This window comes from Zonotrichia leucophrys, chromosome 3 (assembly GCF_028769735.1).
Source record: "Zonotrichia leucophrys gambelii isolate GWCS_2022_RI chromosome 3, RI_Zleu_2.0, whole genome shotgun sequence".
NCBI classification, from domain to species: Eukaryota; Metazoa; Chordata; class Aves; order Passeriformes; family Passerellidae; genus Zonotrichia; species Zonotrichia leucophrys.
Genome location: NC_088172.1, coordinates 22,679,291 through 22,698,529, shown reverse-complemented (window position 1 = coordinate 22,698,529; position 19,239 = coordinate 22,679,291). Strand labels below are relative to the sequence as shown.

Genomic DNA, 19,239 nt, shown 5'->3' with positions numbered 1-19,239 from the left:
TGATTGGCTCTGTAAACTGAACTAATGGGCAAGGGAGGGAGGGATCTGAAAGAGGCTCTGCTTCCTATTTCTCTTACAAGACAACTGATCAAGTATGGTGAAGGAATCTGCTCTTGGTTTGAATCAGTGAGGCAGTATTGGTTGTCTGGAATTAGGAAGGAGTTGACTTTTGAGGTAGTTTCCTTCCCCTTCAGTGTGTCTGATCATTCTCAGGTAGGCTAGACAAAACTGCAAACTGCATCTGCAGAGGCAAACTGTGTAGTGCAGCAGCAGAAAAATGCTCTAATGGAAAAACACCTTATTCACTATTAGTTTATCATTCTATAAATTGAATAATAAATCAGTACTGAAACCCCTTTCTGATGATGAAGTGGCCTCTGAACTCTATGTGCCAAACTGGGCTGTTTGAAAAACTGACCATTTACCTCACCCCAGGTGACATTCAGTAAGCAACAGATCAGCCAAGAGAAGAGGAAACTGAATCCTCAGTGTGTAAACATCTTAAGAAGAAAACAGGCACTCAATATCAGATTGCTATATAATTACTATATTTATTTAAAGAGATTGTTTAAATGGGCATTGTTTTATGCCAACATTTGCCCTAGGAATGCAACAGTAACACCAGCTTTGGCCCAGAGTAAAGTCTGATTATTAGGCAAGAAATATTGTACTGACCTCCAGTGTCAAAGGTGTCATTGAGCTCCTAGCTGCTCAGTTTTCTTCTAGGAATAGAGTTATGATTTGAGCTTTTACGCTGAAAGTTCACGTTCAGCAGATGCCTTAAGGTGGAATTATGTCATAGAATAACAGAAATCGCTGAGTTTGGAAGACATCCCTAGAGATTTTTCAGTCAGAGCCCACCAGCTGAAAGTTGGTTGCCCATGACACTGTCCAAGTCAGTTGTGTTTTGTCACCCAGAATGGGGACTGCACAAACTCTCTGGGGAATTAATCCAATGTTTTATCAGTTTCATGGGGAAAAAAGTTTTTTTCTAAATTTTGAGTGGAATTTCCTCTATTTCAATTTGTACCCATTGCCTCCTTTACTGTCAGTTGATATTCTGAGAAGAATTTAACATAGGGACAGTTATTAATTTGTAAACTGCAGAAGACTGTATTGTTTACAAAACAAAGGGAGGAACAGCTAAGAAAGAATATTATCGTTTCTTTTGTTACTCTATTCTTTAAATCTGGATCAACAGTCCTTTAAAAACACCCACAGCAGACTAGAATTAGTAGAAATTATGTAGGAGGAAAAGTCTGAACTTGATGCTTTGCTTACCTCTCTGTCCTTTGAAAAGAGAGGTAAAATTCTTCCCTTTTAAAGTGCTCTTTCAACAGGTTTAATGGGTCCAGGACACTCAGTTGAATTCAAATTCATTGGCATTCGAAACCCAATAACTAAAAAGAGTGATTAACAAGAAATTAAATACTGTGCAATTTTATACTTATGAGCAGTGTTCTCCTCTGTTTCAGAATAATTTAGAAGTGAGCTATTTGTAGCAGCTTTGTTAGAAATTGACCATATCACCATTTTTTAATCAGTAATACATCTTGCAGCAAGGGGGTAGAGTGCTCATTCTCTCTTGAAACTATGTACGGATGTGTGTATGTCTCTGAATACCTAGGGCAAAAGCCTTCAGGTGTGGCTCATGAGCCAGGAAGTTATCCCCATCATGATGCAGGATGATAACTAGAGAAAAGCATTAAGGCAGCCACAGCACATAATTTATAAAATTTCAATATCTATAAATGAGTGAAGACTTTGACTGTCCTCTGGTGCCCACTTGTAATAAGTTTTGCTGTAGAAATCTATTAAGAATCACAGCTGTTATCAGGACAACATCTTTCTTCACCATCTATTACAAAAAACAGCCAACAGGTTTTGTTACTGTAATTCACAGGCTCACATCATTCTACAGGGCTATATATAGTTCAAAGGTTAAATACCCAGTATGACTTCTTTTATTTCTGTGAGTTTTAGAGGTTTCCAATGTTTTCATCAGAGTAGTGCTGAATATTACTTCACATATATGGATGGCTTTCAGCCATTATATCAAAATCCAGGAATTTGTGAGTATGAAACTGTGGTTGAGTATAAAACTGTTTTGGGAATGAAATTTAAAGGGTTTAATTACTGTCTGTAAACTACTTTGTTCAACAGTTAACTTTTTTAGTATTATTGTTTGAATAAGAATTTAAAATAATCCTGTTTACACCACGGGGTGAAGAAAAAGATTAGCCAATATTTATTGCAGGTAACTTTCAGAGTTTGGCATAAGGAGGCAAAGGTAATGGCTGCTTTTACTGTCTCTGGGAGAGATTTACCTCTGTCTCTCTCCAATGGCTGTAGAGAGAGAGAATATTTTCAGCTTCCATTTTAAGGAAATATTCAAAGTTAGGTGTAAAGAACTGAAACTACCTAAAAGATGAATATTCTTGAAAACTGCAACAACCAAAATACTTATGGCACTCTACAAAACTTTCTGAATGGAGAGGTAAGGTGTGAGTTAATTAAAAAAAAAAAAAAAAAGAAGAAAAAAAATCCATGGAATATAAATCCTCTCCTGATCTCAGGTATAAGGAAAATGAGTGTTTCTCTCTGACAGCAGTTTAGAGTGGCAAAGATATGTAAGGCTATTATTAGACCAAATTCTCTGAAAACTAGAATGGTTTGAGATTTAAAGTTGAGGTATACTCTTCCACTACAAGTATTATTTTAGTTTAATTTTTAGGGACATGAGAATATATTTGTTTTGTATTTATCTCCTTCACTTCACTGCACAAGTTATAATAGTTGTGTTCATCCTGTTTTCCTGAATGTAATGTTTCTGTCACTGTGCTACTGCCAGTGATTATAATAGAAGTTGTTTTCATGTACGCCTTGTCTGACTGATTAATTACTTAGATAATATAAATGAGATAACAAGGAAGTTTTTCATATTTTTGTATGTTTATCTTTGCAGGTGTACATGTATTAATGTCATATGTATTCTGACTCATGCACAAACGTTCTGAAGATCTTGTTTCCCGATTCAAATCAGGAAAGGCAGCAAAATGACTTTTGTGCTGTTTTATAAAGCCAAGTACCTAAAATGATTGAATTAGATCAAATTATCAGAAATTAATTATGTGAATACATCTAGTAAAATATAGCTTTGAATATAATGTTTTCGTTTGAGAACACATTTGTTTGGAGTCTGTCATATGGAATCACTAAGCAACAGTTTATGATGGGTATGTCCTATAAGCTGTTGCATGCCACTGTGGAACTACTGACTCCAGCTGAGATTGTAATTAAATACTAAAGGCCTGGAATTTAAATGCTTTTGGGTCTAAGCAAATGCTAAACTTCATGCTGAAGATGCAAGGGCAGGATGGCAAGGAGGGCCATATCATAACAAGGTTCATTTATCTAGACTATAATTCCTCCTGTTCATATTGGGGTAACTTGCATCTTACTGGAACTTCTCAGCTTTACCAAAGTAGGTGAGGTGAGTAGCTCAGATGATAAACTGACAAACAAGACCATATTGTCTTGTGGTTTTTTTGAGGACTACCTTTATATGACCTTTTAGTTATGGTTGCCACCACCAGACAGGGTTTTTTAAGCTGTTTGAAGTCTGTAATAGAAAAAGTTTTGCTTCTCCACACTCTCAGTAGCTTTCATTTTCTTCTCAAACTGTAAAGCTAATTTTCTTCAGGTGGATATTTTCCATTGGTTCCTTTATAAATGGACGTTTTAACTTAAAAAGGTGCATGGAAACAAACAGAAAAAAAAGCTCATTCTAGCCAGGAAAAAATAGGAGTTATCTATAAGAGTAGGAAGTTGGAACATGGAGGAGGCTTTCCGAGGCTTTTTAGCATATTTTGCTAAAAAGCAGATGCTTCAAATGCTTCAAAAATAGTTGTATGGCAGAAACTTGAAAGAACAGTAAAAGCTGTCAAAGCTATCAAGACTGTATGAAGTAAACTTATAAGCATAAGATGAAGCTTTCATTCTTTTCATGCTCTCCATGCTGTTTAAATATGTCCTTGCTGGTCTACTCTTCAGAATTTTTATACTATATTGGTGCAAAAATGGAATATAATGGTTAGTAAATGACTTTTAATCTGGAGATTTGTCAGGTGTCATTCCAACCTTATCAGCATTTGACTACAGTATAACCAGGGCATAGCTTTAAAATAACATCATTGTAAAATATTCTTTAAAACAACCCCAAACAAAGATGTTGTCTATGACAGATATAAACCTTGTGTATCCAAGAGAGATTGCTAGCATGTAGTCAAAGGCTGATTAATGGGATCAGTAGATAAACTAAGCATATAAATTTAATGCTTCCAGATTTCTTGTAAAAATATAGACATATGGAAAGTAGGCAAGAGAATTCAGAATAAGGTTTTAAATAAAATCAAACCTAAGATGTATTACTGCATATGCTGTATAAGCATAGATGCTGCTGGGAATACAATTGCTTCATCATCATGGGTTCAGTCAGTCAATGGATATTCTAGACAGTAAATCAGTGGAGGCTGTCATTATTGAGAGCTTATTATGAAACAATTTCAGAGGTTAGATATACAAACTAGTCATATCAGCTTAAGTGAAGAATAACTATTAACTTTTCAATATTCATCAAAAGCAGAAAGGCTATGTTTAGGTTTTCTAATGCTTATGAATAAATGACATTTTTATTACTTCTCATTCCTAAACAGCAGTGTAATAACTACCAAATATTGATGACAATTTCTGAATACTGAACTGACCCTGCATGTTTGCATATATTTGTTCTGAAAGAATGATAGACTCATCAGCTTTAGAGGAAGTATATGCTGAGAATATAAAAAAATATGAGTCAACTGGTGCTAGATCTTCAGATATTAGGAGTACTTGATTTCAGAGGAGATAGACCTGCTCTGAATATCATAATTCATAGCTCAGAGAACATGTGAAGCATCTAATCTCTCTCAGTGCGCTGCAGGAATTGTCACCCTGGTATGTTTTCATAATGCATTATACAGTTTACTCAAAGGCATTTGAAAACTTCTCTGATTTTCTATAGAGATTATTGTAAAATCAAATACATCTCAGTTCTACGAAAGGCTGCCTGATTATCTTAACTCAGCTACTACAAAAGGGGGAAAGCAAACAAATCAAAAGATATCAGAATACAAGTGATCTCTTATTTCCAATTTAAAATAAATGGAGAAATAACTTCATAGTTAACACCTCCATGTACACTATTTTTCATAGTGTATACTGGCATAAAGTTGAAAAGATTGATTCTTTCCTATTCACAGTAATGGTCCAGAATAGGATGCATTTCTTGACTAAAATTTTAGGATATAAATATATACACCCATATTTTTCAATGCAGTAGAATTTCACTGTGCTAAATTGCATGGGTTGATGCTTCTGTGTTCTCATATGTCCAGTGTAGTGTCTATACTACTAACAGACATGTTTGTCTTATAGTTTGCAGTTATCAAGACAAAAATATTTGTGTCTTCATGGAACTATGCACTTTTCAGTTCTCTAAAATATGTTCCATTCTGTGTAAGGTTTCCTTACAATAACCAGTTATCTTTGATGTGTAGCCTTATCAAATGCTTCTTGAAAAATGCATACCATCCTCCACATCACTCAGCATTGTCTTCAAAGAGTTCTATCCACTTGGTTATGCAAGACATTCCTATTCTACAGTCATAGTGGTTGGCTTTAATGGAATTAAGCTTAACTTAGTGGTCTCTTGCCAGTTGCAACAAAATTGTTTTCAATACATATTAAAAATGTTAACCTAGCTGGTGATTAAATATTTTACCCTTTCTAATGAGTTATTTGAATAGCGGTAGTCTCAACTTTCTAAATCTTCAGAAGATGGTTCTGCCATCACAGAGTACTGACTGTGAAAGCTCAGTAAATGCTTTGCTAATTGGAAAGCATTAGGAAGCAAAGCACATGTATGTACTTAAACAACTGAAGCATAGAATAAAAACAAAATTTCAGAGTGAAAGAGAGGAGTCTAAAATTCAGAAGAAAATTTCCAATGTTAATAACCAGAAAATAACAAGAATGCTAAAGAAACTTAATTTTATGATGCTGTAAATATCACCTCAAGGTCTTGGAGGCTTGGAGAACTTAATTTTAATTTTTTTCCCAAATGGAGGGGGAGTATGTTAGTTATAGAGTTATAGTCATGATTATTATAGAGTTATAGTCATGATTTTATGCCATAGGAATAATTGCATTTTAATAATTGAATTGCATTTTTCAGTAGATTTTCAACTTAAGGACACATTTTGGAATGAAAAACAATACATAGAAAAAAATTACATATATTGACTGTGTAATTGTGTATTAATTGTGTATCATCAAGGCTGTCACCAGACCAACAAATATACAATAGTAAATTGTAGAGCATTAGGAAAAAATTAAAAATGGAAAGTGAAAAGTTTAAAGCCATGGTAATGATAGAGATACTTTTTTCATACACTTCTATGAAGGCAGTTTACACCAATACACACTGCAATAAAGAGTGAAAAGGAGTTAATGATAGTGATATCTTGTGCAGCTTGGAAATGGAACCAGACTTTTGCATTCATTTTCATCTTGGAGGGAAAAAGTAGGCCATGAAAATAAAGACATATTTTGTTGGTAGACAGAGTATTAAACTGAAGATCTTCTCCCAAAAAATCTGAAACAAACCCCTGTTTGTAGAGACAGAATTTGGGCTTTTTTTAAATATGGGAGAAATGTTCTGGTTCCCCATTGCAACTGGATCTATTATGATATGGGTGAGTTTAATCTGAAAGAAAAGTAAGCAAGTCTTTAGAGAGCTGTAGGTCTTGATATGCTGTTGCATGGTTGAAGCATACAATGAAGCATTGGGAAATAATCCATTGATTTTGTTGTGGGACTACAGTTGGACACTAGAAGCCTAATTAATATTTTGGTGAAAAGTGATATTGTTGTCTTATAGAATTTTCTCAGTAGACAAATAGACATTCTGTCTCCTAAACTAAGAACAAAATCATTATTGGTAAACAGAGTGCTGCAGCTTTAGCAAAGTATAGATTTTTCTTTTCCCCCTTCCCACTTAAATCAATGGGAATTCTAATCTGCTGAAGTACAGTTAGTCTTATGCAGTGAAGCAAGGTGTACTTAGATTATGTAGGAAGCACAACTAAGACAAACCTGAATTATCCACATATCCTCTTTGTTAGTTTAAAATTGTAGACTTATTCTGATATTAAAGCACAGACACTGGTTCCAGCTGAAAGGCTCCATAAAATAACACAACGTGACTGTTAGCCTTTTTCTTTGCTAAAGGAAGTATGCATAAGTGTGTGTAAATAACAAACAATAGGACAAGAGAAAATGGTCTCAAGTTGCACCATGGGAAGTTTAGATTTTAGGAAAAATTTCTTCACTGAAAGGGTTGTCCAGTATTGCCCAGGAAAGTGGTGGAGTCAACATCCCTGGAGGTATTTAATAGATGTCTAGAAGTGGCGCCTGGGGATCACGGTAAGTGACTTCGGCTCCATGGTTTAGTGGTGGACTTGCAGTGTCAGGTTTATTGTTGGACTTAATGATCTTAAATATCTATTCCAACCTAAATAATTATGTGATTGCAATTATTGATTGTTTTAGGAGATTAATAATTCCAGTAGAAATCTGTCAGGTGTTAAGAAGTGGCATGGCACCTGAGGAATTTTTCTCAGATGATTATTTTTCTTGCATTGAGTTGCACTCTTACTTTTTTTGAGAAAACTGCAAAAATAAGGGAAAGTTAAAACAACTCTTCATCTGATGCTTATTTCATACAGTCTTACTCAACATTTAAAAAAACTGAGCATATGCAATCATGAATTCTGTTTGAGTCAGCTATATGCTTCCAGATCATGTATCCCTCAGACAGTGGAAAACTGTCAGAACTAGATTCCTTTTTTTTCTAAAATATTTTGAGAAACAGCTTCATAGACTTGTACAGTCTTAGGGATGGTATTTTTTTTTCTGTTAAAAATCCATGCTGTGTAGGGACCTCAGCTGTTATGTTGGTGATGATATAAAAGCAATTCATTAAGTTTCTTACAAGTTTGGCTTAGGTAAAGAAATATATACATTAATGCATTGTCAAAATACTTTTCAGTGAAATATTTCATTTACTGTAAAAATCTACTTTTTGCTTGTGTTTTCAACCTGTAAAATGAATGGAGAAGATTAGTTATTAATAATAGTACAGTAAAATCTTCCACTGGCAGGGAATAAATTTATTCATCCTAGAACATTATGCAGTCTCAGGAGTTATCTTCTGTGTAAATGAATGTCGTGCCCCTGGAGGAAGCCAGACTGACAGGGCTCTTTGCTCAAGACCTCTATTCAGGTTATATACAGCACACAGGCCAGTTTCCCAACTGCCCTTCCTTTGTCCTGCACTGAAACAATGAAAGGCAAATCCCTGTGTTCATGTTGATTTTCTTCTCCTCCATGGATTTTTTCCAGGGGTATCTTAAGAGTTCGGTTGTCAAATTTTAGTTTGAAACAGGAGGAAACCTAACCTGATCTTTGTCTTGTGAGAGCTTATTCCTTGCTGCTTTGTAGTGTTTTGTTCTATTACAGTTAAGATGCCGCGTAGCTGGAAATTTCATTGTTCTAACTAGAGAAAGGACTCCAAACACTGACTAGGAAAATCCATACTGCACAGATTTGTTCTGGGTATAGATTTTCCAATACTTGAAATTTTTCGAAAAGAGACATTCCAGTTTTGGTCTCTGTGAATACCATACATCCAGATTCAGATTTCACAATAATTTATTAAGGAAACTTTAGGAACTCATTTTAAAATGTTCTTTCCCTAATACCTTTATAGAGCTCCCTTCTGCATTGCTATGATGATTACATACACACTTAGGCAGACAGAGTGATTTTGCCTACCAATTGCATTAGTTTTGGAAACAAAATGAGCCTTCAGCACCTTCCTGGATAGGAACAATAATTACAATGCATTAAAGTCATGAGAAATATTTATCTCTGGAGCCTTATAAAACATCAGTTTAAATGATCTAAAAATTGGAGTGGTGAAGTAGCTTTCTTGTACATTTCAATTCAGAAAATTAGTTTAGTTCTTAGATATGTCTGTGCTTTTTTTGCCAGAATGTATTCAGATTTTAAGTTTCAAAATATTGCTTTGTTTAGTAAGTAAAGAGAAAAAATATTAATGATTTCTGTTATCAGAACTTATGATTTTTACCAGAATTTCATTATTTGGTTTTTGAGGAAGTTCATCTTCAAGGAGATTGTAAAACAAAAGGGTGCAATACAGTAAAAACATTTATATTAATATTTCCATTTATTACTCTTTGGGTAGCTAGCAATACCTGTAGCTGTTCATGAACTGAAAGAGACCATTTAATTCTTCCAGTAACTATTCTTTAGATGTAGATAGGCCAAAATTCTTTATTATATAATCAGGTCCATAGCTTTTGACATAGGAAAGCCTTTTAGGTAAAATCCTAGTCTTAATAGTGATTCAGGTTGTTTTGAGTTTCTTCATGAGTGACATAAATAAACAGCTTAAAAAGCAGTCTACACACTGCCTGTTCTGTCAGAATTCTCCCTTTGCTCCCTTATTTTTATAGCAAGTACACAATAAAACAAGCTCTTCAGTCAACTTGGATTTTTTTATCACTAAACTTTGGTTATACTGGCTTTTCTTTCCTGGCTTTTTCATCTCTTTCTACCTCTATTTTCAGGAATGACCATTAATTCTTTTTCTCTTATTCTAGCTGTTAGTTCCCCCAAGTTCTTCAAGAACATTACAAAAGTCTGTATATTTAACATAAACAGTAAGAAGAGTTCAAGAGTTTCATTGAATAGGTGTTGACTTAGGGGAAAGGAAAAAACAAGCTAAAGTGAAAACTAATACACTAAAGATGTAATAAATTATTTTGAGTTTTGCCTGTGCTATGACTGAAAATGCCATTGAAAGGATGTCATCATAACAAGCAGTAAAGGAAATTCCACCTCTAGAATACTTTTCTTTGCTACAGTAGTGATGAAGAACACACCATTGCATTAGAAACTAGAAAAGTATTTAAGATTACATTCTAGAAATTAAGAAAAAGTTAAAAATAGCTTCAAATGCTGTTAGATCAATATTCACACCTTTCCATTCATTCTAATGTAATTAAATTTACTTGCTAACACCTTCAGAGCTAGAGAACTTGTTTAAAACCAGGTACCATTAGAAATATATTTTTTTGCATAATTTATTTATGAAAATATAAAGGCAAATGTTATGGTAAGCACAATTAACAGTATTAGATACAGAGCAAGACTAGTAAATATGTTGACGTGCATTTGCGTAGCATTTTAAGTTATGGTGTAAACTACAGCGCTGTGAGGATGCAGTTTTAAAAACTTGAATATGCACTTGAGAAGATTTGAAGCAGAAAGCATATCAATATGAAACTGCTCATTTATTATCCCCTCTTGCCTTCAAACTTTTCTTCAACTCCTGTTGTTCACACTCTGTCTATTATTCTTTAAGTTATTCATATGAGAACAAGCCACACACTGCAGGCACATAACGTAATTGGTAGCACTTAGCACAGTGTACAGCACTGTCCATTTTGTCTAGAAGACACAACCACCCTTAACACAGTTTTGGATACCTTTGTATTTGCACTCTAACCATGATTCTCCAGAAGACGTCAGCCAGTATGCACAGCTCTGTGCCAAAACATGGGTTTGCCATCAGTTATTTGCAGGATTGAGACCAGTAAATGGAGCTGATTTGAACTGAACACAAGGGCCCTTGTGAGAGTCAGGAACTTGATTATCAAGGTGCTGATGCTGTTGAATTCAAGGCCCTGAGTTTGATACTAAGAGCCATGGTCTGTGTGATACTGGATTCAGTCTCTGTAATTTTCTTCTACCTGTAAATGGAACTGAAAAGAACCCAGATAATACAATTGTGTGTGCTTGGTATATGTAATTTCTAGAGACACTTCCTGATGTCAAGGACTGTATTATTTTTGAACCTATAATTCTGCATCAAAGATTTTCACTGAAGAGTTGGAAAATTCAATACCCAGCAAAAATAATATCCCTTTAGTACAATGTTGTTTTTTGGTTTTTTCTTGGTATGCTTCAAGGATGTGTAATTGTTTTAAATTATGTTATACATTACTTTGACATATTAACCTGCTGAAGGGGCTTTGTAAAAATTGTGTGGTATTGCATATAGTTTTCTCATAGTAGCAATCAATACCTGTACATCTGCTTGAAGGCTTAGCATTTCTCAATAAGACACTCGAATTATACAGAAATAACTAAAATTATCCATTCAGAAGTTTGCCGAACAAATGTGTCTATAACTCCTGAAGAACCATATATCCACCATTCTTTATATGTGATGTACATCATTGGTTCCAGTGCTTAGAGAATTTGACTGAACAAGCAGAATATGTTCTCTTTGTAAGATTTTGGAGATAGAGTCAAAATCTTAAAACCTTATGGTGTCTGTTATATTGAAAGCTTAAAAATGTAGAGAAAAGAGGACATTTCACCGTATGGTTTGTCTGCCTAATAAAATGTGATATTTTTCAAGATTTGCAAATTGAAAGACATTTTGGGGCAAAACCTTTATTGTTGTTGATGTAGTGTCGGTATATTGGCATGAGGAAAACTAGACAGATTATTACATAAACATGGGAAGAAATATCCACAGATCTTCCAGTAATTTAACTTTATGCTTTAACAGACCAATTGCTTTTTACAACCACTGTCAACTCAGGAAAACTGCTTGTCATCCATTTTGCAAATCTACCAATTCAGATCACATTCACAGCCAGCAGAACCGCAAACAGTAAATGAAAACTCTGCCATATTTTCTGTCATCTGTTAAAGCAATATTTAGTCTTTAGAGGAAAAAAAAAGAAAAATTAGTCACAGGAGCTTTATGCCTCTTTATAATCCTATGACTATAGAATAATGGCCTTTCATGGAAATGAGCTGAGTTTTGCCGTATGGTTGGGAATGTTGTAGCTGCCACCACTGCTCCTGTTGTTGACCAGTAGCACCAAGAGCTGTCAAGAATCTTTTTGTAGGTGAGCAAAATTGAATGCTGCTGTGTTCCTTATTTTAAATGTCTTTGTACAATTAGAGGCAGAATAAATTCATGTTCATCCCAAGTATAAAAATTTTAAATATCTGTTAAGTTTCTGAACAAAATCCCAGAAATCTGTAAAAGTTAATTTTCAGCAATTTTATTCCCAAATTGCACAGCTACTCTAGAAGAATAAATCATTACTATTTTTTGGAAAAGACTCTTCAAAGTTTTGAACTTAAATGAGAAGTTTCGTATTAGTAAAGTCAGAAAACTCTTGATCCAGCGTAATATTTTATTTTTTCTGCTAATATGTCAGTTACCAATTCACAGTATTACACAGTTTGAATGTTTTTAATATTCATTTATACAAATATTCTTTTTAGTTTTCATAGAAAATCTTTCTTTAGTCAAATTTTTTGCCTTTTTTAAGTCTGGGCAGGGATATTTGTCTGTAGACCTTCCTTTACAGAACAAGTATAGCTATATCTGCTTTGAAAATTGCAAACCCTGGTACTAGGAGATTGCTTTATTTCCCTTTTTTCAAATAAATAATCTTTAAAACGGTGAATCAGATCTTCTGTTTTCTGTAACATTTATCTGACAGTAAATTTTTTTTACTGAGATTGAGAGAATTTGTCTCTGAAAGGATATTTTTCTTCTCTACTTTCTGTTATCCTTGCCAGTATGTTAGTGTTAAATTGACAGCTTCCAAGAGCATAGAATTGCACATGTGCAGCATTCTTAGACAGTGCTTTGTATTTGCAGGATATTTTACACTGGTGGACAGTAAGAAGAAGTGTCAAACAAGCATCACAGTAATACAATTCACTTAAGATTTATGGCAATCCATACCATAAGCTGATGAGGAACCTGAACCCTTTGATCATAGAAATATTCTTTAGAAAATTGATTAAAAAAAAATATGTGTGGAGATTAATGCTAGCTATGGTAGCTTTTATTGGGTACACTTCAAATGGTTTCAGCTTGACTTGTCTCAAAATGAAAAGTGTAAGGATAAAGGCCAAAAACTGCAAATGAGAATTCATATCAGAAAGCTGCATCTAAGGCAGTAAAGTACAGTTCTAGCTGTGCAACTTCATAGATTGCTGGCACAGTTACAGGCATCTGTATTTAAAGGTAGTGTGTATTAGCTATCCCAGCGTGACTCCAGCTTCACAGTTGGTTTACTGCTGACACACTTGCTATGCTTCCTTTGCCTGGACTTTTTGTACCATCAATAGTAGTGCACCTTTTCTTTTGTAAGAGTAGCCACATGAATGGAGAATCACAAGGCTGAGTAAATCAAACCCATAGGAGATACAGGACATACTCAAGTGAGCCCTTTATGTCCTGCTTGCCAATGGTTCTATTCTATAGTTTGTAAAAGACATTATCTTTCTTGTAGAAAGTGTAATTTCTGTTAAGCTTTCATTGAGAACTGAGAGCTGTGAGAGAGCCAAAACTGCCAGAGCTTTGAGGGAATGGGGCCTGAACTTTTTCGTTATGCAGAGCTTTCCAAAGAGGATCCAAATGGCTTTGAAGTTCAAAAAGCCAGATTCTCTTAGGCTATGAACTGGAATAATTATTAAAAGCAATAGAAAACTCCAAGTGGCCAGATGAAGCAGAATGGAAATACAAGGTTTATAAATCAGTGACCTTCTTCTCCCTGTGACCTTGCAGGACGATCTTTGCTTTCAGTCATCTCCTCACTGCTGTGCTTATTGGTCCTTGTCAGTATCTCCTGTTGTTCTGCTCACAGCCCTTTGCTGCTCTTGGAAATCATTCAGGCTCTCTTTGAGCTGCAGGATGCAAGTTCATTCTCCTTTTCCCTATCTTTGGCATGCAGTAACCGAGGCTGCTGCATTTCCCAAAGAACTGTGCAGTTTCTGCCACCTCCTAGGAGATACCTGTCACTCCTTTAAAAGGAATGAGGACAAATTTCACAGGCTGATCAAAGAGAAAGAAGCAGCATTTCCTATCTGCATGTGTACATTGTCAGTGCTGATGAAGATTCCCCTTTAGGATGATCATGCACTACAACAAGTCTGTTAGTTGTATATTTGCATAAGTAGTGTATGGAGTTCACCATGTATGACTGTATGTATCCAAGTGGAATCTAATTCATTGATGGATATATTTCTGCATTGATGTTGTTTTTCCAGGCTGCTCATTTAAAAACATGCATGTCTAATAAAGGCAGAATTGGTATAAAATGACTGAGGATGTTTTTTTCAGGCTGCTGTAGGTGACATTAATGTTCTTTTCCATAGGTGTAATTTGGAGCACGTCTCTCTTGTAATTAGTCTTTCAGGCCATTTACCCACTGCCCCTTGTGCCTGTTTGCTGTCCCAAGTAACACAGCTGTCTCTGTTTCTTGCATCTGCATTGCACAATCCACATACACAAATCAATAAGCTAAGCTATGTTGCAGAAACATAACAGGATGTTTTGTCTCAGTATCCTAATTGAGCCATATATCCATCCAGTTGGCCAGGTTTTCCATTTGTGTGACTCAGCAGAATGGTACTGAAATTTATGAAGTAAATTAATAATAATAGCTATGAATTGCCACAATTGTTTAATCAATATAAGCGATTTTTAAATCCTTAATACTAAATTTTATTTTGTCAGTTAAAAAAAGAGAAGCAAGCATTGCTTTATCCAAGGAACAGCCTTACATTCCTGTTTCAGAAGAGGAACCAGTTGTCCCAGTGCTTCATAGCCAACTGCTCTTTTGTTGTAGGCCTCATACTGGTTTAGATAAACCTCTTCTATGGCAGCTTTCTTACTTCTAGCATGACAATTTTGCTTGGAAATCAATCTTTATTTACTGAATTAGACCCAGATCCTCAGATGCATATGAGGTGTCCCATTAAATCCAATTAAACTACTTTAGGCAGGCCCAAATGCTCATTGTTAATTTGTATGCATGAGCTCAGTAGTGGCAATGGCAATGCAGCTCCTCAGGGGCTCAGAGCCTCCTGTTCATGTGGAATCAGTGGAAGTGTGAAGGGACTTCCCACATTTGGAGGGTGAGTCTAGACACATTATCCAGGTGCACACATGCATTTAAAAGTTTTACAGCTTCTTGCCCAGCCGTGCACTGGATAAGTAATTTAAAGGCATTTCTTGGCTGTACTTTCTACTGCAATTCAGGCATGAGGAGTCTCTCCAGTGTTCTCCACCATTTGCTGATACTGTGGTCACTGTTCTGGCTGTTGCAAATTTTGTCACTGTGGCTCTATGTATATGTTGTGCAACACACTGTAAACACTTCAGCATTACAAAATTCTAAAAATTATTGTTATGTTGCCTGTTATTTTCATGACTAGTAGGTTGGCTATTCACACTTCAAATCTTGTTTTCAGTTGAAGTATATATTTTAGGTAGTTTCTTTAGTATTTTAATAATTATTTTATATATAAAATTTTTATGCATATATATTAATTATAAACCCTGGGCTTAATCTTCTTATATTGTAAGTGCTGCAAAAAACAAGTATCAAGACTAGACCTTGAGGTCTTTTTTCTTTAACTATGCTTAGTAATATCTCTAGAAAGACTTCATAAATGTAGATATTAACTTAAATTAGCAATAATACCCAAACAAAAGAAAACCAACATATATTTCCAACGTGTGCTTCCTAACCTGAGTGATTATTTTTGCAGTGTTCATTTCTGTGCTGTCCAACAACTCAATGCATTGGCTATCACCATCTGTTGTGTGTGGCAGAAATTGTGTTGGAAATCTTTTTGCATGAGGCTTGACTTTTCCCAGTCTTTTGTGAAGCAGCAAATATACATTTCCAAGTACTGTAAAATAAATTTGATGCATTGCTCATTTATTTCAAACAGCAGCAAACTGGTATTCTTAAACTGCAGAGATGGGATTCGAACTAATTAGTTCTGAAAATGTGAGTATTCTCTGTAAGACAGAAAGACATATAATAAATGATTTAATAATTGGGCAGTATGCAGCAGAGATGGCAGATCATTTAGAAGAAGTAAAGCTGAACAAAAAAGTGGCTAGTAAGACTGAATACACTAGTAGAGGGAAAGCACACAAACAAAATCCATATTGAATATTAAAATATTTACCCAAAGCTGACAGTGCTTCCTTTGGGCATGTTGCACTCTTACCAGCAGTAATTCTTGACAAAGGTTTAACACCTGTTTCAAAATGTTCAGATGTGCTGCTTGTTACCTTCGCCATGAAGAGTACAGGAGCTGTCACTGGAAAGCAAGGTTCAGCTTCTTGTTTCCATTCTTAAACAATATAAAAAAATCTATTATAAGTCATATTCACCCTCATTTAAAAACTTTTGTGGTGTCAGGATGGTACAGTGAATGTCAATGGATCTGGAAAATTAAGAATAGACTGAGCCATTCTAAGAGGATGACTGGATCTGGAAGCATAAAAACTAAAAGAAAGGCCTTGTTATTTCACTGTCAACAAAGGCAGATATTTTCTTTGCTTTCTATGCCACACATCTATTGTGTAAAAATGCACTAGGAGTTCACAAAGTGTCTGTATTCAACAAAAGTACAAATAAGATTTTAGAGTAAAGTGTTTTTCTGTTACCACTTTTCTGTCTTTTTTTAAATTTTATTTTGAAGAATGAATTAATGTGACATAAAAGAAAAAAAATAGTGTAAACTTGACATTTGAAGCAGAGAGAACAGTTATTAAGAGAGGATTCATTTGAGAGAAGTGTCCTCAGGAGAAAACATACTAAAGGTGTTCCAATAAGAAAGGAAAGTTGGCCAGCCATGAGGGAGATCATAAATAACTTAATGTCTCTTTTTTGTTTTCCACACAACCTTCTGCTGTATTACTTCAATACCTGTTGTGCAAGTCCAAAACATATTTTCTTGGTTGGTTGTTCATGATCAGCTGATAGAAGTTTATGTTATGAGAACATAAATATCACAATCTCATCAAGGCTAAAAGTGCAGACAAGTGTTTTATGATTTCATCTAACCCTGTTGGGATGAGATTGCATTCTTGCAAATAACCAATACAACAGAGACTAATAATTGTATTCTTCATTTAATTATCATTTCCCTGTGGTCTTTAAGTTCGTATTTCATGTTATAAACATGAAAAAGACAATTAATTAATTGAGAAAAATGCTTTAAACTATAGATTGTGAAGTGCCTGCCAGGAACATGTGAACATCTGTTAAAACCCTGGTTCTAATTAACAAGAGGAATTTGACTGATTAGGGAGCAGTTTATCTTTCAAAATAGTTTGTTTCAATGGAAGAACAGTGGCAGCATGTTCTGAAAATGTTTAGTTGCAATCTCACCTGGTAAAGTATTTAGCTATTATTATGGTAGTTAAAATTTTGCTTCTGATGTTTTAAGGTAGAAAACTAGTAATTAGTTTGGAAGCTTAAACTCAAAATGAGGAATGAATCTTGAAATGCATAAGCTTTAGTTGCTCTTTCTCTGACAAGTGTTCTGTAACTACTTACAAGTCCAAAATAAAAGATGGTTTGGATTCATATGTGTCATATAAAAAATATGCATTTATAGTACGAATATTTTTCAACCATTTGGAAATTTTAATTTCTGCTGGTAACTGATACTCCAGGATGGTGCAAAAAACCAAAGTGACACCATTCTGACAAATCTCCTTAATATGACCTCAAAGAGGGCTGTATGTTTTGCCACGGCATTATTCAGAAAAGATTATATTCTAGGTCCTAAATATCTGTGCTATTCCTTGCTGAAGAAAGTTAGTCACAGATGGAATTAAAAATATTGTATGAATATATCTTGATTTGATCTGAGTTCTATATGGGAGGAGGTAGTCAGCTCTGAGGTAATAAAGGTTGCTCCTAGTTCTTTGAAATGTTCTTATTATTCTGATTATTTATTCCATACTATAGCTGTATGAACAAATTAATAGCCTTAAATCACACCAACCTTTGTGGTTTTTAAGAGGCATGGACAGGTATAATTGTGTAGCCCTTATCAGAGCAGTCCAAAGAGTATATCTGAAGAATAATCCAGTTTATGTTTGCACACTCCAAGTACATATCTGTAAGTAAAAGCACACTATTTTGATAGCGTGAAGCACGCTACATTTGGTTGGTTGGAGGGGGTTTTTTGTTTGGTTGGGTTTTTTTTGTTTTTTTGGTTTTTTTTGTTTGGTTAGGTTTTGGGGGTTTTGTGTGTGTGTGGTTTGGTTGTTGTTGTTTTATGTTTTGTTTTTGTTTGTGATGAGTAAGAAGAAAATCAGCTTGTGCAACATCCATTATTACTGGTTGTAACAATGAACTATGTAGTCTGAGTGTTATCTGCAGTATAACTCTTGAAAGTAAATTCTAGCAAAGAAAGCAAAAATATTATATGGTAGAAACTGAAATGGTAATTTTCAATTCAAGACACAATGCTTTTAGACATTTTGGAAATTCTGAGACTAAAGGCACTCCCCAAAGGAATCTGTTTGTTTCTTCCAGTCTGTTACTTGAAAATGTATTTTACACATTCTTTTAGTATTTTGCATTATTTTTGTGATGTTAAGCAAGGCTTAAACAGATCAGAGCTGATACTTTCAAGGTTAGTCCCCATATATCATTGGCCAACTTGATGTGTGAGGTAATTCTGGTCAGCTTATAGCGAGTGTGTCCTGCCTTGATAATCCACACAGAATGGAAGAATGTGGGTATTCGGTCGTGGCTTCACACCTTACTCCAGCAGACATGTCTACTTCTTACTTCAGGATAACAGGACAGTCTATACAGGACTGCAAATGTTTATAGAGAATCATGCTGAAAAAAGAAGTGCCAATAGTATGAACTTCTGCTACTTCAGTTTACAGACAGGAAAGAGGCAACAGATAACATAGCCAGTATTGATGGAAGGCCTTATACTCTGAATCTTTTTATCCCAAGGTTTCCTCATTTCAGCCTCATGTAGGAAAACAGACTGGCTAATATATAAAACTACAGCACACTGCAATTCTAAATTGTAGTATGGGAAAAAATTGGGACAATGTCATAAGATATGTATGTGTTCTTATATGGACACCTTACAAAGTAGACATGACCCAAAGGTAATAAAGATCTAAAGGGGGAGGTTGAACCCTTTCTGCTAAATTGCATACTTCCAGTGGTCTGA

The 19,239-nt window shown here is 34.9% G+C and overlaps 1 protein-coding gene across 13 annotated transcripts in view; it reads left to right on the top strand.

The window, feature by feature from the left end:
- The window catches only part of DLGAP2 (DLG associated protein 2), a 453,971-nt gene that overhangs the window by 160,365 nt on the left and 274,367 nt on the right, over positions 1 to 19,239 (top strand). The gene's annotated exons all lie outside the window — the stretch shown is intronic.